Source organism: Accipiter gentilis, chromosome 10, assembly GCF_929443795.1.
Source record: "Accipiter gentilis chromosome 10, bAccGen1.1, whole genome shotgun sequence".
In the NCBI taxonomy this organism is placed as follows: Eukaryota; Metazoa; Chordata; class Aves; order Accipitriformes; family Accipitridae; genus Astur; species Astur gentilis.
Window position 1 is genome coordinate 40,387,049 of NC_064889.1, and position 25,932 is coordinate 40,412,980.

At 62.8% G+C, this 25,932-nt stretch overlaps 2 protein-coding genes across 12 annotated transcripts in view; one reads left to right on the plus strand and one right to left on the minus strand.

The window, feature by feature from the left end:
- The window catches only part of RBFOX3 (RNA binding fox-1 homolog 3), a 190,354-nt gene that overhangs the window by 68,468 nt on the left and 95,954 nt on the right, over positions 1-25,932 (plus strand). For 8 of the 11 annotated variants that reach the window (XM_049811889.1, XM_049811893.1, XM_049811891.1 and 5 more), the window contains exon 2: positions 17,652-17,768. The exons of 2 other annotated variants lie outside the window; for them this stretch is intronic. The gene's annotated coding sequence lies outside the window, so the exon portion shown is untranslated. Of the gene's footprint in view, positions 1-17,651; positions 17,796-25,932 lie in introns of all 11 variants that reach the window. One more of the 11 variants, XM_049811897.1, reaches the window with a different exon arrangement.
- Positions 1-25,932, minus strand: part of LOC126043458 (uncharacterized) — a 237,956-nt gene that overhangs the window by 66,281 nt on the left and 145,743 nt on the right. The gene's annotated exons all lie outside the window — the stretch shown is intronic.

Consider the following 25,932-nt stretch of genomic DNA (forward strand, 5'->3'; position numbering starts at 1 on the left):
AGTGTGTCCAGCCCTGTGTCGCTGCTCCCCTGGGCTGGCCGGCCCTGCCTGTGCCCTGCCTGCCCCTCTGCAAGGCCACGGCTTTTTGCCCTGCTTGCAGGTGAGCCGTCGCTGCCACCCTGCCTGCGGCACCGTCCCCGTCCCTCTGACGCCCAGCGCAGTGCCGCGTGCGGCCACGTGCCCCCAGACCCGGGGAGCCGGGGGGTGTCGAGCCCCTCCGCAGCGATACCATCCTGCTGATCCCAGCAGCCGCAGGAGCAGGGATGGGGGGGTCTGGAGCAGCAGCCCAGTCCTGGGCTGCAGGGCCCATCGGGATGGGACCGGGAAGCTCCTTGCAGGTGTCCCCACTGCTCCGGTTGTCCCTGGGAGCTGCGTCCCCACGCGCTGGGCCCGACAGGCGCTCGGGCTGGGTGTTGCACCCGTCCGCACCCTGGAGTCAGCCAGCAACAGTGAGGAAGGAATGCAAGTGTAGGAAATCAGAGAGCAGAGGGAAGGGTACGGAGCATTTCACGGCTGTTTATGCTGTTTCTGCATCTGTATTTGTGTCCAGATTCCTTTGTGATTGGAGATTCGTATACACCAAAATAGACGGATTTCCCACCAGACTGCCTTAAATCTCTGGCAGATCAGACTTTGAGTCCAAGCAGACAAAATGTGTGTGTTGTGCTTTATCTGTTGCAAAAGGTACTTTTTTGGTTGCTGGTGTGCAGAGCTGCCTCCTGAGAAGCACTGCTGCATTCCTTCCACGTTCCCTTCCCAGAGCCTTTATTAGAGAGAATAAACAACAAGCTTAAGGAAAGGGAGGAGTGGGCAGCCGGGTGCTCCTTGGCATGCCATGCAGCCTGGCGCAGCCGCTGCGGGAAGCGCAGGGTGCCCAGGGCGCCGGTACCGCAGGGTGCCCTTGTCGTACGGTCCCTTCCCTGGCTGTGGCCGCAGGGCAGGGGACGGAGCTGGCTGCGTGCACGGGGCTGTCCCCGTCGGCTCCCGCCGGCCAGGCTGCTCCGTGTGCCCAGGCGGGCGCTGGGGAGGCTGTGGGGTCCGTAGGGTCCTGGGGATGCCCCTGCGCCAGGCAGCTGGACCACTCTCGTGTCAAGGGAGCCTTGGGGCCTTGCTTAGGATCCTCAGCCAACTGAGATCCCTAAATAGGATCCTCAGACTCGTCATTTGACTGCCTCTTCAGTGCTGATGAGCCACTCTGATGTTACTATTTAAAATCCTAATTGCTTTAATCAGCTCGCCTTTAGCCGCAGCTCAGCCAGCGGAGTCCAGGGGCTGAGAGCTCTCCTGCTCCCCTTCCGCCCGCAGCCCCCCGCGCTCTCCAGGCGCAGCTGCAGCCCGGGCGCCGCACGGGGACCCAGCATCCCCCGGACGCGGCATCCCGCCGCTCTGCACCGGCACGTGCCCGTGGTGGGTCTTGGCTGGTGGGATGGCTGTGGGATGGCTGCAGAGCTGAGCATGGGTCTCCTGGGGAGGACGAGGACAAGGACTTTTGACAGATGAGGAGAAAAGGAGCTGCTGTTACCACGGGCTGAGAGATGCCAACGCTTTAAAGAGCTGGGAATTCCCTGTATACTCTCCCGTAGCTCCCTGTGCTCATCTTTATCACCATTAATTCCCTTCCAGGGTAAAATCACTTCTCCTGTCCGGCAGGACCAAGGACAACCCCCAGTCCTGCTCCCTGTTCCCATGCAGTGTGCAGCCAGTCCCCAGGAGAAGGGGGACACGTCCGAGCCGGCGGCTGGAGCTTTGCACTTGCAGCTCCTCTCGTGGTGGCGGCGCAGGGGCCGAGGTGGCAGCGGGTGGGCTGCAGCCAGCCCTGGCGCTGGATTTGCTGCCCTCCAGCCCCGTCCCGTGTCTGGCTTGGCTCCTCCGAGCACAGCCTCGGGGTGTTTCTCCATCCTGGCCGGCTGCGGGGTGCGGGGGCTTGTGGGGGGCAGAGCTCTTCTGGGGCTGCACGCGGAGCCAGGCTCGCTGGGATGGATGGGAGAGTGCCGGATTAAAATAGCGCGGCGCTTCCCCAGCTAGGGAGCCTTGCGGCAGGAGCCGCGCAGTGGAAAGACACCCACGCGGCTGCGCCGAGGAGGAGGATGTTGGCTGATCAGCGCCTGACACCGGCTGCGCTGGGCAGGCGTGGAGGGGCAGGAGATGAGAAGACCCGAATCTGCTACCGCCACGGGACCCCCTCCCTGCCTTTGTTGCCTTCTCTGGTTCTCCCTGGAGGTGTGCAGGTGCAGGGTGCTCCCTTCCTCGGCTCGAGGCTTTGTGGCTGCTATAATCTGGGCTGGGCAGGAGGGATGCGTTTAGCCCCTTGCCAGGAGGGACCTGGCAGAAGAGGGATGGGGAGACTGGGGTGCTCAGCGCTGGCAGGGGCCGGCAGCCCGCGGGCAGGCTGGGAGGAAATGAGCAGGAAACTGCCCGCTGCGGCCGGCGATGCCGACTTCCCTGCCAGAGCTGGCGGGCTTTCTGCTGCGGCTCCTCCTCTCTTGCCAAGCCTGGCAGCGTGGAAGGCGTTTGCCAGGGGACGGTGCCGGCACCCCGGGCGTGAGTGCCAGCTCTCGGGGACAGGCTGCCCCTCGCCTTCTGTCGTGCCGTAACTTGGCTTCTCCGGGGTGGTGCGTCCCACCTGCAGCCCCTCTGCCAGCGCCAAGCGAGCCCCGGTCCTCGTCCCACCGGATTTGTGGGCACGTGGCTCCTCCGGCCTCCACGCCGGTGGCTGTGGGGGAGCCGGCTCCCCACCTCCTTCCCATATTGAGTTTGGGAGCAGAGCGGTGTCCCCGGGCCCTGGGAGTGCCCGTGCCTCGGGGCTTGGTGCGTCCCTCTCCTGGCCCCACGGTGCGGCAGCCTGCTCGCCGCCGGCGTGCACGGTGATGAGCCGTACAGGGGCTGGATGGGCAATGTGCTGCGGCGGCCCTGGGGCTGTGTTGTCCCAGAATATCCCTGCATGAGCAGAAAACCTCATACAGTGGATTGCACAACCCGCAGCAGACTTCCCGGGGAGCGAGGACATCTCCGCATTTATTCAAGGACATCCCTTCTCAATTAAATCCCGGCATGGGCTAAACAAATGGGCTGCTGAGATCAAAGCAGGTTTTTTTTCCACTTTTTTTTCCCAAATCGTTGCAAAGATGCATTGGAGGGAGAGTGGTGTGTTTGGCTTCCATTTGCCTGGTGGGAAGGAGAAACTTCCATTAAATTCGCATAAAGGCGTTTGCCTGCTGTAATGTAGAACCGGTGGAGCGTTTGTAAGTGTTGGTTCTGGGGCGATGGCCCCGGGAGGCTGCGGCGGCTGGGGGTGAGCCCGTCGGTGCAGGATTGCCTGTCGGCGCAGGATTGCCCCTTGGCAAGGGGGTTGCCTGTCATGCACCCAGAGATGAGCGGCTGATAACCGCTTCTCTGCACCCTCAGCCCATCCTCTCCCAGGACGGCTGCGGATCCGGCCCCAGGACAGTTACCTGCAGGGCTTGGGGCCAACCCTGACCCCCTCACCATGGGGTCTGGGGGGGTGGGTCGGCTCCTGCCTGGCCACGTGCCAGGGCTGGAGCCCACGCGTCCCCCCGCTCCACCTCGGGCTCCTCGGGGATTGATGGCATCGTTAAAGCGTCAGGCTGGCCCGGGGCCGGCCCCGCTGCGGGTCAGGATTTATGGTGGAATCTGCCTCGGTGAAGGTTTTATCACAGCCGTTAAACAGCCGAGCGTGCGCTGGGGGGCCGGCAGCGCCTGGGGGTGGCTGGGCAGGGTCCGGCCTTGTTTACTGCCGGTGCAGTGAGGGTCTGCTCTCGCAATCATCGTTAATGATGGGGGTCGCTCTCCTGGGGACCCCTCGGATGGGGACCAGTGCCAGGATCCCCCCGAGCTACGAGAGGATGTGATGGGATGCTGCAGCTGCACGGGGGCAGCTGTCCGTGCGCAGGCAGAAGGGGCCGAAGCGCTGCTTTGTTTGGGCGGTGAAACCCAGGGCCGTACCCACGAAGGAGCAGCTGGAAACAGCCAAATGGCTCCAGCCCTGTTCCAGACTGCCGGGGTCTGTGAGCTGCCGGTGCTGCCCCCGGCTGCGACCCCCGTGGCTGGGGTGGGCGTTGGGGCTGTGCCAGCCAGGGCAGTTATCCGCTGCCGATGCCGCTGCCGGCGTTGCTGGCACTGCGCTCTCCTCAGCATCGTCTGCCAGTGGCCGATGGCCGGACAGCCGTGCTTCGCGGTGCCGTGCCGTTCCCTCCCACCGGCATCCTCGCACCCCAGAGCTGGCTCCTTCATATTGCTCTGGCCATCGCTCGGCTTTGTGCTCTGTCCTCCGCAGCCCCTGGCAAGCGCCGGAGCCCCCAGGAGACGGGAGGACGTGCTGAGGCAAAGAGCCTGTGCAGCACCTGCGAGCGTGGCAAACCTTGGAGCCGTGGAGGTGTACGCTGCTGCAGCATGCCGTGCTGGCAGCAGGCACCGTGGGACCGTGCTTGGTGGGAGCCGTGACCCAGCGAGGCCAGCCCTTCCTGCGGCGGTAGCCCCAGCCCTGCTGTGTGGCATTAGGCTCCGTTTTCGGGGGTGCGGAGCACAGTGCTGCTTGGCCACGTGCAGCCCCGGTGTCCAGCTGCGTCCCCTGAAGCCGTCCCGGCGCAGGGGCTGGGCACGGTCTGCACAGCCAACCCCGGGGTCTGCGGCAGCTGGGCCTGACCTCCTCCCGCTCCCTCTGTCATGGATCCGTCTGTTAAGAAATCGATCCCTTTGCCACCAGCTCTGTCTCCTTTTTCCTTTTAAATGCTGTCACTCTTCTATTTCCTGGCCTTTCTAATAGATTTTTATATAATCACTACAGTGCACTTTTAAAGAGCGATAGATCACGTTCATTGCTTTTCCCCGTGATTAATTTCCCATAATAGTCCTCTGTAACACCAAGGCAAAGAGAGGAGAGAGAAGAAAACCCCCACATTATCCACTTTGTGCTCAGAGTATAAATGAATTAGATTTAATTTTTGTTTAATTGTTTCCATAGCTCAGCCTCTGCTAACTTTGCAGGATAATTTATTTTGCAGTCTTGGGGAAAAGAAGGGAAGAAAGTCTGCAGCCGAGCAGTCTGCCTGTGGATAGTGGTTAATTACAGCTGATAGCCTTATCTGCTTGTAATTACTGGAGTCGCGTTGGGCACACTCCTGCTGGCGGCTCCCCTTTGCACACCCCAGGTCGATCATGGGCGAGCAGCACCGGGTCCGAAGCCGCGGGTGAGCTGGGAAGGGGCGAGCTGGGGATGTGGGATGTTCTCGTGCGTTTTCACATCCAAAACGCGCAGGGACCCCGGCTGAGGAGCTGCTTGGCTTGGGGTGGAGGGGGCAGCAGCGGGACCCGTGGCTCGGGCTGGGCTCGGCCCCACAGGAGAAGGGTTGCGTGTCCCAAGCGCTGGCACGGCTCTGCCCGGCACTGGAGGCGGCTGTGACACCCCTGGGGCAGGACTCGGCACCCGGGTGACGCTGCCAGTGTGGACAGAGCCGGAGGAGGAACCGGGAGGGAGGTGAGGAGTCAGGCTGTCCCAGTGCGGGGCTGCCGTGGGGCAGGGATGCGTGCTGGGGGGCTGCCGTGGGGCAGGGCTGGGCTCCCTTCCCGCTGCCTTCTGCCGCGAGCAGCCCCGGTGGGATGGGAGGCGAGGGACACGCTCCCATGGGACGCCCTGGCCCCACGGCTCTGCAGACCCCGGGGTGGGAGCAGGCTGGTGACTTGCATCCTGGGGTGACAAGTAGCCAGGGTGAGGGGAGTTGACTCTGGCCGCTTAATTTTTTGGAATAGCTCGTTAAGGGGAACGTTTCCTGGGGAAGGTGTGAGCTCCCTGTGCCATGAACCCCAGCAGCGGGGTCTCTCCTGGTCTGGCCGAGCCTCGAGCATCCTGCCCCGGCCAGGTTAGAGCCAGACCCCAGGGAAACGGCCCCACGACCAGCGCGCGCGAGAACAGGCAGGGATCTGGCAGCATCGCTTCCTGCCCGCGTGCCGTTGCCTCTTGCGCCGGGGAGCTGCTCTTTGGGGGGGGTCTGCTCTCTGCTCTGTGGGTCTGAGCTGGTGTTCTCCTCTCCGTGCACAGGGTCCTTGGCTTCCTGGGAATCGCGTCCTACTTCCCCTGCCTGGTGGCAGTGACTGCACAGGGTCTTGCTGGCAGCGGGGAGAGGAGGCTCCGGGAATCACTGCCCAGCATCCTCCCCTCCCATGGCCCCTGGTCCCATCCTGCCCCAGCGGGAGCGTGGGAAGACAGCGGGGACAGAGCCACCGCACGTCCCCCTCACCCAGCTCGCCCATTAATCACCCACTGCGGGGGCATCGGGCCCCTGCTTAAAATGCGCTGGCAGTGCCGAGGTGAGAGCAGGAGCTCGAGAGAGCCTCTGCTAATCTGCTCCCTCGGAGACGGGCTACCTTCGGCCTGTTAATCAGTTGCAGTAATTACAATCCCAACTTTACATGTGGAATGTTAATTAAAGGACGGGACGCAGGGACCTGCAGCCTGGCAGCGAGCGGTGTGCCTGGCAGCGAGGGGTCAGGCCGGGCTGGAGGCTGCGGGGGGTAACCCCTGTGCCCCCGAGCTCATCTGCTTCTCCTCCCTGCAGCCAGGGCAGGCACCGAGCCGCAGTGATGCCGGGCAGAGAACTGGCTGCCTGTGCTTGCTGGCAGTTGGCGCTGCCTGTGCTTTGTGTTCCCTGGACAGTGGCTGCTGGGTTTTCTGCTCCGGGACTGCTGCTTGCCTTTACAATTTCTTTGCTGATGTGAATGGCAAGATTTGGTGAGGAGATAGGATATTGCAAATGGAGGCTCGCTGCCCTCCCTGCTGCTTGCCCTGGCCCTGTCTTCCCCATAACCCCTCCGGTGGCCCTGAGCCTCCCCTTCTCCGGGCTGAGCACCCTCTGCATCCCTGTCCTGCACTCCAGCCTCCGACCATCACCGTGGTCTTCTGCCAGAATCGCTTTAGTGTATCAGTCCCCCCTGCGCTGGGGGGCCGAAGCTGGACATGGGATCCAGATGGGGCCTTGCAGGGGACGATGGCAGGGCCGGCTGGCAGGGCACGCTGCTGGCTCGTCCCTCTGCCTGCCAGCCATGGGCAGCTCTGCTCTTGGGACAGGGCTTGGCATTTTCCTTCCTGAAGTTCATGAGGTCCCCTGAGCAATAGCAGGCCAAGAGGAGATCCTCGCTCTCCGTCCCGTGCTGGAACCCTGTGCTGCTCTTGCTGGTAGGTTTAGCCCTTGGCGGGGTGCTGAGCGCTGGCAGATGTCAGCGTGTGGGCAGCTGATGCCCAGGGTGCTGCCCGTCCTTGGTGCCCTGCCCGGTCCCTGCCTCTGCAGAGCCCCATGCCGCGACGCTTTGAGAAGCATCCGTCTGACCGACACTGAGCCGCAGTTGTCCCTTCCCCGTCCCCGAGGAATACGCGGCGTGCTGTAAGTCTGCGGCCCCTCCGGCTCTGCTGCATTGGTGCCCTTGGCCGTGCTCGCCTGTCCCGGGGGGCCGGGGAGCCCTGCAGTGCCGGGGTTTCGGAGGGAATTACGCGAGTCCCCCGGGGCGGCTGAGAGCCTGGGCGGGAGGCGAGAGCAGATCCCGGGCTGAGCCCCCACTGAGCCTGGAGGTGGTGGATGCTCCTCGCTCATCCCTGCAGTGAGCCCGGGGCCTCGTTAGGTGCGAGTGTTTTGCGGAGGAGGAATGGCGGGGAGAGCCTCGCTGGCAGCCGGCGGAGGTGGGGATCAGCCCCTGCCGCGGCCGGGGGCGTCATTAAAACCCTGGTCAGCAGCAGCCGGGGAGCGGCACTGAGCAATCTGCCGGGGCGTTAGTGCCCTGGATTATTGCTGCGAGCAGCTGAAGGAGAGCAGAGAAGAGGCGTGAGCTGAGAGGAATGACAAAGAGGGGAAGGAGAGGAAGAAGCCCTGGAGGAGGAGGAGGAGCGGGGGGGAGGCTGGATCAGTGCCGCAGGCAGCGCGGGGTGCTCCAGCAGCGATGCTTTGCTGTCCCAGCATCTGCCTGGTCCCCGCTCCCGGAGCGGGGCGTGCTGTCCTGGTGCGTGTCCTGTTGGCCCGGGGCACCCCGTCCCTTGGCAGCCCCCTCCCCTTGGTCCCTGGGGCTGCCGGGCTCCTTTCTTGTGTCGCTTTTGTTTTCCCCACAGAGAGGTGGAGTTGCCAGGTCACTCAGATCGCTCACTGTCGCTTTCCCATGGGGTCTTAACCAGGTTCGCTAAAGCTCTTCTGTCTCTTAGTCCATCCTGGTCATAAATCTGGGGCTTGTCTTGCCGGGCTCTGGGCTGTTGCCAGTCTTCAGATGATCCGGCTTCTCAAAATGAGGAATGCTTCTCCTGGCATTTCTAACTCCCTCCCATCACCGGCGGTGTTGGAAAGGGCAGGGGGGAGGACGCGTGCGCTGCGGCAGCCGGCTCCAAAGGCAGCGCTGGATGCTGCACGCCCGCGTGGTGGCCGGGAAGGCTGGTGAGGTGCGGAGCTCTGTGCGGCGCCGGCACCGGCGCTTGGGCGGGTACTGGGGTGTGCCGTCATCCCGCCCGTCGCAGAGGCTTTGCCACCAAGGAGCCTCGGCAGCATGAACGCCGTGCCAAGGTAAGGAAAAAGGGGCTGGCGCTTCCCAGAGCAGAGCGCTGTGCCGGGCGGGCTGGCCTTCCACCGCCATGGCAGAGGTGGGCACCGGAGCCGGCGATGCGCCCGCGTTCTGCCGGCGCAGCTGACGCGTGCTGCGTTGGGGCCGCAGCTGGCAGGTGAACCCGGAGAGGAGCAGTGCTGGTGGAGGAGCAGCGCTGGTGATCAGTGTTGCTCCGAGAGGAGCCACGTCATGCATTTGCTCCCCAGGTTTGGAGTCAAGGATGGTCCCTCAGGATCTTGCTGGCCCAGAGCAGCTGGACTGCAGTCCTGTCCTGGGCTGCCACAGGCGCAGGATGGAGCACGAGTGCAGTCGGAGCTGCCGGCGTGCCGGGGCTGAGCGTGGCTGTCCTGTGGGTCAGGAGTCCATGTCGAGCCAGAATGAGGGATTCCCCCGTTCCCAGACGCCCAGCCCCATGGGGTTTCCAGCTTCTCTAAGAAATGGCCAGTGAGTGGCTGATGGCAAGGGAAGGGGTTTAAGGTCCAGTAATGAGAGGGGGAGTGGGATGGACCTGATGAACACATCACTGGGTAGCTGAGTGTCACCTTGAGAGCCCGGTGTGTGTGTGCAGGCAGGGGTGCAGGCATGGCTCCGCAGATGGGCAGGCTGCTGGAATTGGGAGTGATCGCAGGGACCTCACGTGACTCACAGGGGCTCAGCGCGTTCAGGGCGGAGAGCGATGCCACGCTGCATGCTAACCTGCCTCTGCTCGTGCTGTGGAGGGCAATGCTGGCAGAGCTCGGGTCCTCCTGCCTCGCCCCACCAGGACGGCAGTGCGGTGTGGTCCCAGCCCTTGGTGTGAGGACCAAGGGCCAGGGGGTCTCTGCGGGAGAGGGTGAAGCGGTGGGTTTGCTGAGGGGCTGGCTCAGGTCCTTGCTGCCCTTTCAGTTTCTTACCAGCCTCAAGTGTGGTCTCTCCTTCTTCCTTCTTGCCCCACTGGGCAGGCGCTATCGTGGGCAGTGAAGCCAGCTGACGCTGCCCACAGCTCTCTTCGGGTGATGCCTGTCCAGAGCCCAGTGGAGGCAAGACAGGTCTCCTCTCACTTGCATCTTGGATCCTCTATGCGGTGGCATTTTGGTGCTGTGGTACCTTCTACCCTCTGCCAGGGGCCCTGGCACCGGTGCACTAGACTGGCTCTCCTTGCATGGCTGTGGGACCCACATGTCCCCACTCGCCTTGTGCTGCAGAGCCCTGGCGCAGCCCCTGTTCCGAGCGGTGGAGGTGATGCTCCAAGTCGGGCTCGGTCTCGCTGCTCTGCACTCAGCAGGAGATCCCGTGTGCGGTCCGGAGTTGCAGGCCTTAAAAGGGCAGGAGCGCAGGAGTTGTCTTTCCATGTTTATCCAACTTTCTTTGTCTTTGGCTTCAAACAGCCACTCCCAATGAGCTGCATGTGAGGAAGGCCTGGAGGAGCTTGTCGTGTGGACCATGGCTGTCCCGTTACACGGTGCAGATCTGCTGATCCCTCTCTGATTGATCCCCACCAGCCTCACGGAACAGCCCTTTTCCTCCCTTCTTAGAGCTCCTTGGATCTGCTCTGTGGTCTCTCTCCCCCTTGTTCCTCAGGTACCATTTTGCATCTGATTTCAGTCATGCGGGAGGTGGCTCGTGGAGGTCGTAGTGTTGGTCCCCGAGCTTCTGTCGATGAGGATCCCACTTCAGGATACCTTCATCCCTGTGTGCTAGAAAGTGCTGGCGTTTCTCCATGCAGCTACTTCCTCCTGGCAAAGCACCAGCTGGATCACCGGGAGACACACCGAGGCTTTCTCCGTGCTTCCTCCGCGTGCTCCCTGGCTGGTGGCTGGGTCCCTCTTGCGGGAGGTGGAAGCCTCCTGCCACCTCCCGTGGTCTGTCATCCTCTGATGGGGCAGGCTGCTTGCGGAGTTCCTGCGGGCATGCCTCCTCGGCGCCCCGAAAACCCTCCTTGTGCTGGAGTGGATCCAGGCAGCTCATGAGGGGCACGGCTGTCACCCTGCAGCACCCAGCAGTTTTTTGTTCTCTGCCCTCCTACCCGCCGCCTACCCTGAGAGCTGCCCTTAGCGGCTGTTCAGGCACCGTGCTGTGAAAACCAGCCTGGCGGTGGGGTGGGAGGGTTTGGCTCCCACGGCCCATGAGAGCCTGAGCTCCACTGAGCCCCTTCTTGTACAAACTCCTTGAAATCGCACCCGGTGGTTGCCCTGGCAGGACCACGAGGCCATGGGCTGGGGGTACCCAGCTCCAGGAGAGCTGGGTGACCCCTCCTGCCTGCCTGGAGATGGACAGGAGGACTGAGACATCATCCCATCAGCCTGCCACTGGAGCAGAGCTGAGCTGGGGAGCCAGCAGCCGGGCAGGCAGGACTGCGATGCGCCCAGCTCGGGGCTTCGGGGCTGCAGCACGTGGGACCGGCACCACCGCAGTCTCCCCTCCCCGGGTGGCGTGGATGTGGCACGGCTTTCCCACCGGTGGGCTGGTGCCGTGGGGTGGCCGGAGTGGGACCTGGTGGCACCGGCAGTGTTACGCGGCAGAGCATGACCCTGCGTCCTGGGGAGTCTCTTTCTGCAGCAGTACCAGATGCTTTCTGTGCAGTTTGCGGTTTTCCATCTCATTCGTTTTAGGGATTAATTAAAGTGTTTCCCCTCCCTCCCTCCCTCCTTCTCCCCCGCTACATACAGCTGCACATGGATTTTAGGGTCGTGCTTGTTTACATCAGTTATATTTACATTAATGGGTGTTTGTATTAGGAAAACCAGCAGAAATCCTGTAAAAACAAATGTTCTTTGTGTCCCACAACTGCCACCACTGCCCCATTGGGGTGGAGGGTCCTGAGGTGGTTGCCCTGGGCAGCCCCTGCCCAGCTGCCCCTTACCCACCGCAGTGGGTGTGGAGAGCTCTGGCATGGGCACGGGTGGCTTCCAGCATCCATCGGGTACCGGCTGCAAGACATCCTCCGATGCACGTGAGGAGCAGCACCCTGAGATGGGCACGTGGCTTTTGTGGGTTTTGACCCCCTGGTCCCGCATCCCGGCAGCAGCAGGAGTACCTGCTGAGAAGCCAGGTCAGCTGTGCATTTGCCAGGGATAAATCCCTGTCCTGGAGCAGGGCTGCTGCTAAAACCTGCCTCTGCCAGGGCAGCCAGCGGGTTCATGCTCTTTCATCAGGAGGTGGGATGGGGGAGAGCGTTTAAGAAGAAGAAAGAGAAAGGGGAGGGAGGAAGTATAATTATTTTTTCAAATGGCTCTCAGCTGCTGGATGCCTTTAAAGTTCCCTTTGTGTTCCCACGGGTCAGGCTGGGCAGAGCCTGGCCCGGAGCAGCGCGGCGCCGGCCGCCTTTGTCGGCGTGTCTGCGGTCTCGGTTATTAGCTGGGATACGGAGACCCAGAACCTCAGATCTTCTGTGCGGCTGGTGGGAGAAATAAGCAGAGCTGCCTTATCACGCTCATTTAACTGGTTAATACATCTTCAGAGCAAATAATGCAGTCTGTGGGTGAATTGCTTAACCAACCTCATTACTATTGTGCATTTAGCAGCTTGGAGGAAGATAATACCTTTCAGGTTTGACCCAATTTTAGTTTTTGTTGTCATAACCATGGAAAATCGACCTTCAGAGACCCTCCGCAGTGAGCCTGAATAGGAAGTGATTTACAGCAAAAGTGCTGTGCAGAATACTTAATGCACTTGTGCAGAAAAACAGACTGCAACCGTCGTCCTGGCATCCCTGTCCCCCCCCGGCAGCAGGCGCTGCCCGCGCTCGCACTGCCCCGACTCCCCAGCACGTGCTGCCCGTGCTGCCCGCGCGCTGTCCATGTGGGACGGGGTCCGCGGCGGCTCGGCCATACCGCTGCTTTGCCTCGCCGGCACGGTGCCGTGTTTCCCTCCCCATGGCATCGGGGCACTCCTCGGGTGAGCCGGAGAGGGGCTGGCATGGGCACCCGCTTCGCTGGGTGCGGGTGAGCCGCTGGCCATCACCGCCGGGGCCGGGGCCGCTCGCTGTGGCGGTGCGGGACCCCTGACGCTGGGGGCTGTCACCACTGCCCGTGCCAGAGGGCATCTGCAAAATGGTTCTGGGGCTCGGTGGGAGTCGTGCCCCAGCCCCCGGGGTTCCCAGGGCTGTCCCGGGGGAGCAGGCACCCGCAGCCCTGCCTCACCCCCGGCTCCTGCCGCTGGAGGTGGGTGGTGAAGCATCCCGGCCGCTCACAGCCACCGCGCTGCCTCGGAGCATCAGGGGACAGATAAAAAGGTAGAGGGGGATGTTCCTAACTGCAAAATTGAAAACAAAATTGCAGGACTGTAGAGCTGTGAAGCCGGAGGGGTTCGTGACCCACAGGCTGCCTTCCCGGCTGGCAGGGGGGGGCCGGGGCTGACTGATGGATCCCCTCTGTCCCCCGTGGCACTTTCCGGGCCTCTTTTCTCCATCCTTTTGTTCAAGATGGTTTCCCCTTCCGTTCGTTGCCTGTCTCTCCCTTCTTTCCTGGCTCTTTTATCTAATAGCAATGCACCTTTAGTACGCGGGGCTCTTTGCTAACTAAGGCTGTGATAACATTCTGTTCTCTGGAGCTGGGCTAGGAAAATGCAAATGCTACGAGCAGGGACACATCCTGCTCCCCAAGCGCCTGGAGTTGCCTCCCCGCTTTGCTCCTAATGAGCACTTTCCTTCCGGCTCGCTCAGCCCGCACCCGCTCGCGGCCTGTTTCGGGCTTCTCGAGCGCTGTGGTGCACCCCACGGTAAGCGCGCACCCCGCGAGCACCTCTCGGCGCGCGTGCTCTCAGCCTGGCCGGCTGAGCCTGCCGGAGCCCAGCCGCGGCACGCTGATGGGTGGCCTGGCCTTGGCCGGACTTTCCTCTCCCCGCCGCCGCTTGCGGGTGCTCAGAGCTGCCAGCCCGGTGCTTTTCTGCAAGTGCCCTTCGTCCGCCCGGTTTGCGCCGTGGGAGGCGGTGACAGCCCCGACGCCGCGCCGGCAGCGTTCCCACGGGTGAGATGTCACCCGCGCCTGGCGGGGGTGGTTCCCATCCCTTTGGTTATGTCTGTGGCAGGCAGAGACTTTCCCAGCTCCGGCAGCGGGGGTGCGTGGGACCTTCCTCTCGCTCAGACGGGGAGGAGGGTGGCAGGGAGGTGACAAGCCTTCCTCCCCTTTCCCCGAGGCAGCTGCGAGCGCGGCTTTGCCACCCGAGCCTGGCTGCGTGCTGCTGCTGCTGCTGCTGTGCGTGGGTGGTCCCCGCGGTGCGGGGTGCAGCTGACAGCGGAGCCCAGGGCCGGGGGAGCGCTGGGAGCGGGTGATGCCCGCGGGGTGCTGGTCCCCCCCCCCAGCCCGGCCGTGGGCGACCAGGCTGGCTCCAGCCCCCAGCACAGCCCCAGGGGCCAGAGGGCTCTGCCTGCTCCCGTTTGGGGTTTGGGGGCAGGAGTGGGGTCCTGCCAGCAAGGGGCTGCAGCCGGTGGGGTCAGTGGTGCCATGGGGTTGCTGCAGCAGGGATGTGCTCTTCTCCCTCCTCTCTGCAGGGCTGTGCTGGACTGGGGGCATGAAGCGAGCAGCTAATATTAGATTGCTTTAATTCTGCTGTTTTGCAGCTAAAGGAGAAGCTGCTCCCTCAGCGCAAGAGTTGAAACTCTTTAGCCTTCCTCTGTGTCACCTCTATGGCCATGGATACCTCCAGGTGTGACGTAAGTGAGACTCGGGGAAAAAACATCTTCTGTTCAGCATCAAAATCCTATTACCAAGCGCTGTGTTCTGCTGCACAGATATCGGGCTCGGCACTGATAAGTGGGAAATAGCTCCTGATCTGGGCTGGAGCAGGAGCTGTATCTCGGGCTGCACAGGCTTGGAGTGCTGCTTCAGTGCGTTTTCTGCTGAAAGAGTCCCCGCTCTCCCCCTCCTCTGCAACCAAGGGAAAAATCACTGCGGGTACTCGCCTTCACACCTCCCCTGGCTGTCCCCTCCAGCGCCGCCCCGATGAGGGGGATTTCTCCATCACCCCACTGCCACGACAGACCGCGCTGGGCTGGGGTCGGGGCCAAGCATCCTCCGGGGAGCGTCCCTGCCGTGGGGGCAGCGGCAGGGGCTCAGCTGCCCAAAAATGAGTGGGTGCAGCCCGGGTCCTGCACCCCCCCGCAGCAGCAGCAGCAGCTGCGGGGCTGGCCCTGGGATTGCGGACGCTGCGGGCAGCTGCCCTTATTTTTCCATCTCCTCCCTGGGGTGCTGCTGTCTTTGATAAAACCTCTTAGCCTTCCAGGGGTTGGCTTGTAGATCTAATCACAATGTTTTATTGTCTAGTAAAAGCCCGGTGGCTCCTGGGGGAGATGCCCCGTGGGGATCAGCAATCTGCTTTCACATCCCTCCTGGGGCTGGACCGCTTTCCCTCTGTGTGAGGGGATGTTGCAGGAACGGGGCTGGCTGCCGGTGGGCAAAGGTTGCTGCTGGGTCCCCACCGGTCCCATGCTGCCGACGGGGAACACGCCAGCCCCGTCCCCCTGCACACACATGGGTTTGCTTTTGAAAACAGAAGGTGCTGAAAAAATACTACTGTGTTCAGCTTGTTTTAGGGATGCTGTTGGGTTTTCCCTGCGTTTATCGTGTCCTGAGCTCGCTGCATGTGCATGGGGTTTTTTTTTGGTCTTGGGTAAACCCAGCGATGCAAGCATGGAAATTGTAGCTAAATGAATTTGTGTTGGAAATACGATGTTGGGGAGGAGACCCAGGGGTGCTGTCTCCAGTGCTGCCCAGCGCTGGGCTGCGGTTTGGTGGGGAGGGCTCTTGGTTGCCGAAGCCCCAGGGGAAGTGATTTGAGAGCAAAGCTGGGCTCAGGCAGGAGTTGTTGTTTCCTGCAGGGATTTCTGGGTGAAATTCTTTGCCCTGTGTGGTGCAGGAGCTCAGAGGAGATGATCCTTGTGTTCTTCCCAGCCCTGACGCCCAGCTCCCTCGCCGGCTTGAATACGGCTCGTGCCGGTGAGCAGGGTGGGGGCTGTGTCGGGGGAGCGGAGGGGAGATGTGTGCGTGATTAAAAAGTCCCTCAGGAGCCAGGAAGGCCGAATCCCTGCTGAACCCCCAGCTCCCCTGCAGTTCCTGATAAAACACACATAACCCAAGGCAAAGAGAAGAGGGGCTGCAACGGTGGGACAGGAGAGGACAGCAAAGGGGCTCCTGCGCCGGGGGGGTTCGGGGATCAGGCTGTGACAGACCGATATTAAAGGGGACTGGGATGGAGGGGGTGGGGAGCATGAAGTTGTGCTGAGCTGTGCTGTAGCTCTGTGAGCTAATCGGGAGCAGAGCCTAATGAGCAGGACTAATGAGGCAGAAGGGGAATTCCAGCAAGTTTGGGGAGGCTGGGGAGTTCCTCTGCTGTTCACCGTTTCTCTGGGGGTTTTCTGTCGTCTCTTCCCAAAAGTGGTGATGGGTTCCTGTCACGGGGATGGTGCCTGCTCCCAGCAGCGTGCTTGGCGTGCCTGGGTTTTGCGTCAGAGCCCGACGGCTGCACCCCAGAGCCGGGTGACTGCTGGCACGGGTCCCAGCGTGTCTGCGTGCTCCAGGCTGCTCCTGGGGCCGGAGGGACGCGTGCCCCGGAGGTGCCCGTCCCTGCTCGGTGGCTGGGGATGCTGGAGCCTGAAGGCAGGAGATGGGTGTCACCACAGGGCTGGGAAAGGACGGTGATGTGGGGCCAAGGGCATGTCCTGAGTGTTGAGACTTGGGCCGTGCGCCTGCCTGCTTTCTGCATCAAGGGAGACAGCCGTGGGAGCATGCCCACCCGGCAGCCCTGGCCATTTCCTACCCCAGGAGGCCGGGGAGCCACAGGGGCAGTTCTGTGCCTGTGCTCGGGATCCCTCTGCCTATCTTCCTCCGTGTCCTCCCCTGGCCAGCATCTGAGAGCATCTATGGGCTGCCTGTCGGCTGCTTGCTGGCTCTCCTGCCCCTTCCCCAGGGCTGCCATGCTGCTGCACCACTGGGGGGTGGCATCCCCGTCTGGGTGCTGTGCTGCTTCATTTATTGGGATGCTGCTGGGATGGATGTTTAGGGGATGCTGGTGGCTTCGCACAGCCCGGGCTAGCAGCCTCTCCTGGGGATTGCTGCAGAGCCAGCCTGGGGGCTCCTGGCTCCCTTTCCACGTTCCCCTTGGTTTTGGCTGATTTGAAGGCAGGAGGGTGATTCGTGAGCCACACCACTGCGGGCATTTTTTTTTCCTTTTCTCTTCTCCTTGCTTTTTAATGAGCCAACCTTGGAGGACCTTGAGAGACGCTCCTGCAGCTTTGCTGTGACTTATCTCCCGGCCTCTGCCCCCTATTCCGCCGAGGGGATAAATCTCAGCTCCCAGCGCGGAGCCGGCGCGCCGAGCCCGTCCCGCCGCGCGGTGCAGGCGTCATAACTCACGGCGGGCGGGGGGGCTGCCTGGCGGAGGTCACGGGGTGGACGTCGCCGCTCGGCGCCGTGATAGATGGGCTGCCCAGGGGGGAGCAGGGAAAAAAGTCCCATTACAATGGGGGACAAGCTGTTAAATTATCTCCCGTTCAACCTGGGTCGGGGAAAAACAAACCAGACCTGCTGAGAGTGACGTGGGACTGCGGGCTGCCTCTGAGGAGCCTTTGGGGGGGGTCGGGTGGGTCAGGGGGTATTTTTTCTCTTAGGAAGAAGCCTTTGCCTTTCCTTGTGTCCACCCTGTGCTGTTCGTTGAGGCCAGGGCTTGTGCTCCCTGGGGAGGCAGGACCAGCCTCAGCATCCTGCATCAGTGCAGAGACTGGGACACGGTCCCACTGGGGACCCCCGCACTGGGGACCCCCGCACTGGGGACCCGCTGTGCACCCCTTGCAGCCAAGCCCCGTTCCCCAGGGCCGGACACGCTTCCCCCTCCCCGGGGGGCTTTGCCCGTGGGCAGGGCCCTGCCTGTCGGGCTGCCTCTGTGCGTGCCGGGCAGCCGAGCCACGCTCCAAAGCTGCTCTCTAGCCGTGAGATAATTGTGCTGTTAAAAGAGTCGGACAAGTGGCGTGCGAGTCTCTGGAAGCTGTGGCGTTCAGAGGCGCCGAGCTCTGCGGCGTCCTCCTCCGTTATTAGCAGCGATGCCTACACAGGGACGGAACTGGAGCCTCTCCCTCTCTCTTTCAGGCTGAGAAGCTGCTGCCGTGAGACCTCGACGGCTCTTCCTGACGGCTCCGAGGGGCAAACGCGAGCGTGAGCTCCCGCCTGCGACCGCAGCACGAGGTACCTGCTCTTGGCCTCCAGGTACGTCGCTCCCACCGAGCAGCCCAGGTAGGGGGGAGCGTGGAGACAGTTCTTGGTTGAGGATGAAGCTGCTGCTTCCCACGGGCCGTGCCTGGGGCAGCAGCCCGCGATTCAGCCCCTCGTGTGCTTTGCACCAGCACTGGGTACAGATCCCTCGCCCACCCGTGGTGGCACAAATGCCCAAGGTCCAGGCTCTCGTGAGACGACCTGGTGAAGGGGAGCGTCGCGGGGAGAAGCCACAGTCCTCATGGGATGGGGTGGGGGGAGGATCTGGTCCTGCCCCACGGGCTGGGCTCCCTGCTGCTCTGCGGGGATCGGTCCCGGCCATCTCCCTCCCACTCGCTGCAGAAGCTCAGGGGTCCTGGAGGGTGCAGGACCTCAGTGGTCCCCCTGCACGGGCAAGGGAGCGTGTGAGCACGATGCACACGCAGCCCTGTGCATCACAGCCCGGCTGGACCTGCCGAGACCCAGCTCTTGGCACAGACCGTGCCACAAAAACCCACCGCGGCTGCGTGCGTGGCTTCTGTTTGTTCTCGTTTGAACTCGTCCCTGTCAGTTCACGTTACACGGACTAAAACCCTGCATCGTGCTGACACCAGCCTGCACTGGGAGCTTGCACCAGCTTAAGAAGTAGTTAAAATTTAAACTTAGCAAAGGCAGTGTGACTTTCTCCTCCAGACGAACCATCGTTCCTGTTTCTTCCCAGCATTGCGAGTACCCGAGGGCGCAGGCGGCTGTTGGAGGGGCTGCGGCAGTGCTGTTGCAGCCACGCTTTCAATGCGACGGCGGGGGACTGGGTACTGCTTGGGGACAGGCCACGTGGTGCCGTCTACCACTGCACGCATCTGCCGGCACGCTGCCCTGCCGGCTGCTGCTTCTGGGGGATGCCCAGAGCCGGGACCGCTCTTCTCCCGGCTGGCGTGAGCAGAGGGGAGCACCTGGGTGGGAGCGGGTGCCGGCAGAGCCGTGCATCGCCGGCCAGCTCAGCCCGCCGCAGGGGTCCCAGCGCTGGGGAGCCATGCGTCCCTGCCTTGCAGCGCTGCTCGCTGCACGGCAGCACCTCTGCTCTGCCCCGGTCCCAAGTGCATGCTTGGAAATCATCAAATAGGGAGCGAGATTTTGAGCATCCTTGTCCCTCGGCTGGGGCAGAGGTCATCCCGAGCTGGGGATTAGAGAAGCCTCGCCTCTGCGAAGAGGCTGTGCAGATGGATTTCCCCAGCTGCATTAATCAGTTTGAAGGCAGCAAAGGCAGCTGAGCTCTGTGTATCACCTTGAAGCTTTTTTTTGTCTTTTAGAAAACTTTGGGTGGATGTTATTGCTCATGAAAGCGAGGGGCTGATCATGCTGGGAAGGAGCAGGCGTAGTGTGGGCTGGCACTATTATGCAAGCTTCCCACATGCCGCTCTGCCAGTGCACTCCGTTCCAGAACAACAGCACGCGCCCGCGTGCCAGCCCCGAGCCCACCCCCGGGTCTGCCGGAGCACCGCGGTCCCGCTCTGCCCACGTCACCCTTGCCGCGGACCCAGCCTGCGCTGCCCGCGCCGTGCTCCTGCCCTGCACAACCCGCTCCCGCAAAGAGACGTGAGCCCAGCGGGCGGGCAGGGCCGGCAGGACCGGGAGGGTGCGCGGTCCTGCCTGGCCTTGGCCAGAGGTGGAAGCGTGGGGCTGCGCCCCGAGCTGGTCGTGGGAAGAGGAGCTGAGTAAGGCTGCCCCGCAGCACCGCGGTGTGCCGGAGCCCGCCCATCGTGAGCGCCCCGTCCGGAGCAGGAGCACTGGGAGTTTTTCTCCTGGGACCTTGTGGTGCGCCGGGGAACGTACAGGTCTTGGGGCTGGGGTTGTGCTGCTTTTCGTGGGGGTTTGGAGTCAGGTTGTTACCCCAGCAGTGGCGTGTGTTGTGCCCCCACGAGGGGAGGGAGGTGACCGTCCCTGGGGAATATGCTTCATCTGCTGCTGGGACCCCCTCCGGGCACCGGGGCAGAGGTGGGCTTGCTTGTGCTCAGGCCACCGAGCCTCTTCCCCAGCCAGATTTTCTCCCTGCTGCTTTCTTCTTTGCCCTTAAACCTCCCTCCCCGAGAGCCGTCTCCCTCACTGGGGCCTTGCATGAAGGCTTTGGGTTGCCGGCCATGAACGGCAATTGGGGGTGCTGGTGGCGTGCATGAGGCTCGCTGGGATGGCAGGGAGCAGCCTGGAGCACGGAGGAACGTGCTGATGCAGAGCCCCTGCGACGACTCTCCCCATCATCCCCAAACCCACCGGAGCCCCCCTGGGAGGAGAGCGCTCCTTAAAGGAAGGCTTGAAGATGAGCAATGGAGAAACATCTGACAGGGGAGCCCTCGAGGCGCTTTTGTTCCAGCGAGTGGGAGTGCGAGATCCGCTCAGACATGAAAGGCTGCGCAGCTCCGTCCCCAAAGTCACGGCGAGGAGGAGGACGGGGGGTGTGCGGCTGCACAGGGAGGTCATCCCGGGAACGACTGGCACCGGGATCCCCGCTCCCTCCCTCCCCTCCAAGCAAGTAAATTAGGTCACACTTGAAAGTCAGTTTCTTGGCTGTGGATTTAATTTAGCTTTTCCAGGCTAGTTATCATATAATAAATTCCAGGAGATTTATAGAAAACATGCCCAGGGAGGCTTAGCCAGTGTGTAACAAGATTTGTGCCTATTTCCCGCTGTCGAGCAGCTCCAGCGAGCGCAGTGCTGCCGGCAGACGCACAGGCAGGGCTGGCAGCCCCGCGGGAGCTCCCCGGGGGGTTGGCCCCCAGGACCGGGCAGCCGTGGCGGTGGGGAACCGTCACCCCACAGCTCTCCGGGGCGCGGGAGCATCCCAAATGCAGACGTCCTCTGCCCCAGCTCGCCGGCAGCAGCAGCCGCTGCCATAAATCACCCAAGAGCGGGTGCGTTCCCCGTGGCCGTTCATCACTTGTCTTCTCGCATCGGCTCGACATGAGCAATGTCAAGTGGGATCCCGTCCCGGCGGTGCCCGGCACGCGAGCCGCAGGCAGGTGATGCCGGCAGCAGCGGCGGTGTGAGGACTCGGCAGCCCTGGGCTCCGTGCCAGAGGGGAGCGATGGGGCGGTTTGGGGGGCCACCGGGTGCCTTTCTGCTCGGGGGGGGGGGAAGGTCTGTGGGAGACGTCCCTGCCAGGGAAGGCCCTGTGTCCCCTCTTCCGTTGCTCCCGGGGCGCAGGTGGCCGTGAGCTAAAATCTGCAGCTCTTTGCTCTCCCGGCTGCTGGAGGCGGGTTTCCCACCGCTCTGGGAAAGGCCGAGAAGGGAAAAGTGCTTGGGTTTGTAGTGATTTATGATACTTGCAGCACACCGGCAGCTAAGTGGCCGGGAGAGCGCCGGCTCGGCACAGAGGGCACTGCCAGCCGCGCTCCCCACTCTGTCTCTCACTGCTAACGCCGCCCAATTAGTGTCTTATTAGTCACTCCGCGTGTTAAAGCATTAAGAACAATTAAGGGTGAGAAGAGTTTCCAGATGTAGCGGCAAGCGCTGGAGTTGGAAGCTGGCAGCTCCGCTGGCTGCTCCCATATGGAAAGGATCTCACGCACAGTGGGGCTTGCTGTGGGACCACAAGGACCAGCCCGCAGGTGCTGGGGGCCGGCACGGGGTCCCAGGGCCACCGCGGTGCGGGCAGCCGGCGGGCGACCCCGCTGCGGTGCAGCCCCAGGGCCGGTGCCCGCCTCTGCCGTCAGTGCAGCGGCTGGGGGTCTCGCAGAGGTGGGATAGAGCCACGGGGGCTTGGGGGGTGAACGTGGAAGATAGCCGCTGGGATGCTTGCTGCTGGGGCGGAACGGCCGGGCGCTGCTTCTGCCCCCGCGGCAGAGGCGGCCGCGCTGCCCCGAGCTGGGGGACGCACCTCCGAGCGCTGCTTGAGCGCCTTGGACATGCTCCCCATTATTAAGTTTGCAAATGAACTCGAGTCAAATATTTATTTATTGGCTGGGCTGGGTGTGAGTCAGAGTCCCTCCGCTCGGCGCCCAGCCGTCGCTGGCAGCCCCGCGCCGCGCCGTGCCTTTTCTGGCGAGAAAACGGGGCTGGGAAAGCGCCTGGCTGCGAGCAGCTACGAAAGTGCATCTGGGACACAGCGTGTGGGGGACAACCGCCTCGATAAAGATAGCGCCCGTGTTGTGACACTTTGAAGCGCAGGAGAAGTAGCACAAGCGGAGACGAATGGGACTTCAGAGCCCGAGCGCAGGTGACTTCAGCTCCCCATAAATAGTCTCTGGGCAGCGCTGGAGGGAGGGGGCCTGGAGCAGGCAGTTCCTGGGGGCTGTCGTGGGGCTCCCGCGGCTGGTGTCCTGTCCCCCCCAGCAAGGTAGGTCTCACCCCCACCATTGCACCCACCGTTGCACCCCACCTCGTTGCATTGGAGGGGGCCGCCAGCCAGGGGCTGGGGAGGCGGCGGTGGCCTCTGGCCGGCACAGGCGACGGGGTGCGCGGCTGAGCGGGGCTGGCCGGGTGCCGTTCCCGTGCCGCTTGCCGGGTGTGCTCCTCCTTCCTCGCCTGCTCTCCGGGCAGCGACCCACGGCCAGCTCGTTGGCTTGGGTGAATGTATTTTATCTTGGCAGCCTCGGCGTGTTTGCCTGCCTGGGGCGGTCGTACTTATAGCCGTGGCCTCCCCATGCTCCTCGGCACCAAACCCCTGGCCCTGCGACTGATGCTTCAGGAGGTTTTTCCGTCTGTTCCCGGAGGCTTTGCGTGCCCTCGTAGTGCGGAGGCTCTCTGCTCCCGGAGTGGGAGGCTGCCCCAGCCCCAGCTAGGGGCCGCCTCGCTGGTGTGAGGGATGGGGGTCTCCCCAGGCGGGGGGTGCTGCGGTCCCCCCCCCCCCCTTGCTGCAGCTGGGGCCGAGCGAGCGCCGCAAGATGCTGGCATGCAGCCGGGGCGGCGGAGGGGAGGACGGTGGCCTTCGGCGTGTTGGAATAATTTCTCTCCTGCTCTTTCCAGGGCGAGGAGCGGTTCTTGGACAGATGGTGTTTTTGAGTGACCTTGTAGCTCTGAGCGATTCCCTCGGCTGCTGAGTAATGGTGGGAGCCGCAGGAAGCGAGCAGCGGTGCTGCAACCTGCTCGCGCCGGTGGGAGTTTGTCAGGGAGCCAGGGCTGGGGAGGGATGTGGGGTGAACCAGGGGATGGAGCCAAAGCCCGAAAACCATGACGTAATGGCTGCAAGGAAATTAAATCTGCACCACGATCCCCCGCTCCCCTCGGCTGTGGGAAGAGCGCGGCGTGTCTGGTGAGGCTCTTCTGACGCTCCCTGACAGCTCCTCCATCCCGTGCCCCCCTCTCCTTCGCCTCGGCAGCAAGATCGCTCCTCCTGCTCTTCTTTGGGAAGAGCCTGAGCTTTCTCCAAGAGCCAAGGCAGCGGTGCCGGCAGTCAGCGTGGCTGGGGCCAAGCATGAGGGGGAAGTACCCCCGCCGCTGCTGGTGGCGGGTGCTGCAGGATAGTGCTGCCGCCGGTGCTGAGCCCTCTGGGAAGAGGGTGCGTGGTGGTGAGGAGGCCGGGTCGTGCCCGTGAGGGCTGAGCCGCTCGGCAAGGGCACTGGGGGCTGCTGGGGGTGTTGAGCCCGAAAGGCAGGGACGGATGGTGCTGTGCTGCGCAGCCCCAGCCTTGGGTCGGGTCTGCAGCGGCGAGGCGAGCCCCCCAACCCAGCGGGTTAGGGTGGAGCGTGGGGTGGGACATACCCCCGTGGGAAGCGGGGCTTTCTGCTCCCCGGGAGCGCGGTGTGGGGTTCACTGTCCCCCACCGCCTCCGGTGCGGCGGGGGGCTGGGTCTGGCATCGCCACTCGGGGCACAGCCCCAGACATGGCAGAGCGGCAGCGGGCAGAGCTCGCCTGCCCCCAGGGCTGGGGCTGTTCAGCTGCTGCCCACCCTGCCCGGGAGGTCAGGCTGTACCCCGAACTGCTGACCCCCAAAATCGGCAGGGGAGTGTCCGAAGGGCTGCGTCTGCTGCCTGAGCGCTGCCTCTGCGAGCCAGAAGCCGAAGACGGCTGAGAGAGCAGCAGGCAGAAAGGCTTTTGCGATATGAAGTTTGTCTCACAGCTACAATCTAGGACTGCAGTCCTAAGAGAAAAGAGCTAAGTGTGGGTAAAACAGCGCTTTGAGGGTCGCCTTTGCCATCGAAGAAGAGTCGCTCCTGGGTGAGCCTTAGCATGCTCCTTTGACCCCCTTGCAGCTACCTACCAGCTACATGAAGGCTGCAGCACCAAGAGGTGTCCTAAATTGAGGAAGGAACAAGGAGATCTTGGCACCAGCCCGGAGCATCATTTGCATTCAGGCGCAGCTCCCCGCTGCGAGGGCGGCGGGGGCCCCGGCAGCGCCTCGGGGTGAGGAGCGCGGCCGGCATGCCGGCTCTGGCTGTCAGAGCATCCCTTGGGACTGCCGCGGAGGGAGCTGTGTCTCGGGGATCACCATGCTCCAGGTTTCTTGTTTTCATGCTTCTCTGCTTCAACTTTACGTCCGAGTTTGCCATCCAAGATTTGCGCCTCTGCTCCTTCAAAACGGGAATTGCCATCTTGCTTCAGCAGCCGGTGGCTCGGTGCCTCACTTCGCTTCCAAGGGAAGATGCTTCAAGCACCGTCCCAGCCCAGCGGCTGTTACAGAGCCCGTGGGCTGGTGGGGCTCTGGGTGAGGGGGGGCCGGGCCGTGTGTCCCTCGGGGCTGATGGGGGCTGTCTGGAGGAGGCTGCCCGCGGCAGTATCAGCGTGGGCTTCTCCAAACCTTTCCCTACAATTCCTGTAGGATGTAAGCTGATAAACCATGGTGGGGCTGTTTCTATTCCTGTCTGTTCCTGTGCTCTCTGGGGATGGAGAATGTCTCACCTTCCTGTAGGATGGACCTCAGGGAACAGCCAGGGCCGGGCAATTCCCAGCTGGATTCAAGCGGTCCGTCGTGGTGGCCCATGGAGCAAGACGCTGCTGGCCTGGCTGGCCCCTGCCCAGGGGCTGTGCGGAGCGGGCAGCTCCTGCCTGGCAGCCACTCTGAGCTGGGATGTGGGAATGCAGCAGGGCAGAGGGGAGCAGCGGAGGGTGTGCGGGGGTCCCGCAGGTCTGCGAGCGCAGCAGGTCGGGGCGCAGGACTCAAAGCTGCTCCGGAGTCACCGGAGGGAACGAGCTGGGGGCAAAGTGCTCCTACTGCGTGTCCGGGTGAGGTGGGAGCACTGTGCAGAAGAGAAGGATGCGTGTACCCTGCGGTGTTCTGCAGAGGGGATGGGGACCGTCCTCCCCGGGGTGCCCCGTGCCGGTGGCAATGCTCCCGGGCAGGAGAGCTGCCTGCGGAGACGGGGGTGGCTGCGGTCGGAGGGCTTTGCCCTGGGGATGGGGCAGGGTGGGAGAAGGGGATGGACCCTGCCGGGTCCCCTGCCCATCGCGCTGCGGGTGCTGCTGGGGAAGGCCGGCTGCTGCTGGGTGCTCAGATGTGGTGCATCGCCCGCAGCCGCCGGTGCCAGGCTGCCTTGCAGCATCTGAGCAGCTCCAGTTACTTAACATGCAGCAAGTGTTGTACTCGGAGAAATTTAGACGTAATTTTTTTGTGCTTGCATGTAAATGTGGGTAGGTGCTGTCCTGATTGATGGCAATTAGCATTTTCTAACGGTAACAGATGTTCAGATTGCCAGGAGGCTGGTACCTAACGCCCACACTGCCATCTGTTCCACTGGGCACTGCCTGGGGAAGCGATACCAGCGCCGCAGACCTGCGAGTCCTTGGTGGGGTGTATTTAACAGTATTGTGCAAGGGTTTTTTAAATTTTTTTTTCTGGGGGAAAATAATAATAATAAAGACGTTTTCAGGTTTATAAATAGTACACTCTGTTTATTATGGGATGGAGACTTTCCATCTGATTAGCAGCCTAGATTTCTGCATGGAGTCTGGACAGCGCATGGAGCAGGGGTGCCTGGCACGCGGTTTTCCAGGGCTGCGGTGGGAAGGGGCTCTGGTGCGGTGGTGGCCGGGGGTGTCCGTGGGTGAACCCGCTGTTCTCTGCCTGCTCCCCGCAGCGGGCAGTCACTGCTCTGCAGGAGAAAGGGCTGCCCAGCTGTGGCATGTGGCTCGTCAGCTCCAGCCATGGAAATGGTGGAACATCCGAGTTCCATTTAAAAGGAGTTTAAAGGCATGGTTTAGGAAGAGGCCCAGACCCCTGAGCCTGGTCCCTGCTGTCCAGGCGGTCCCA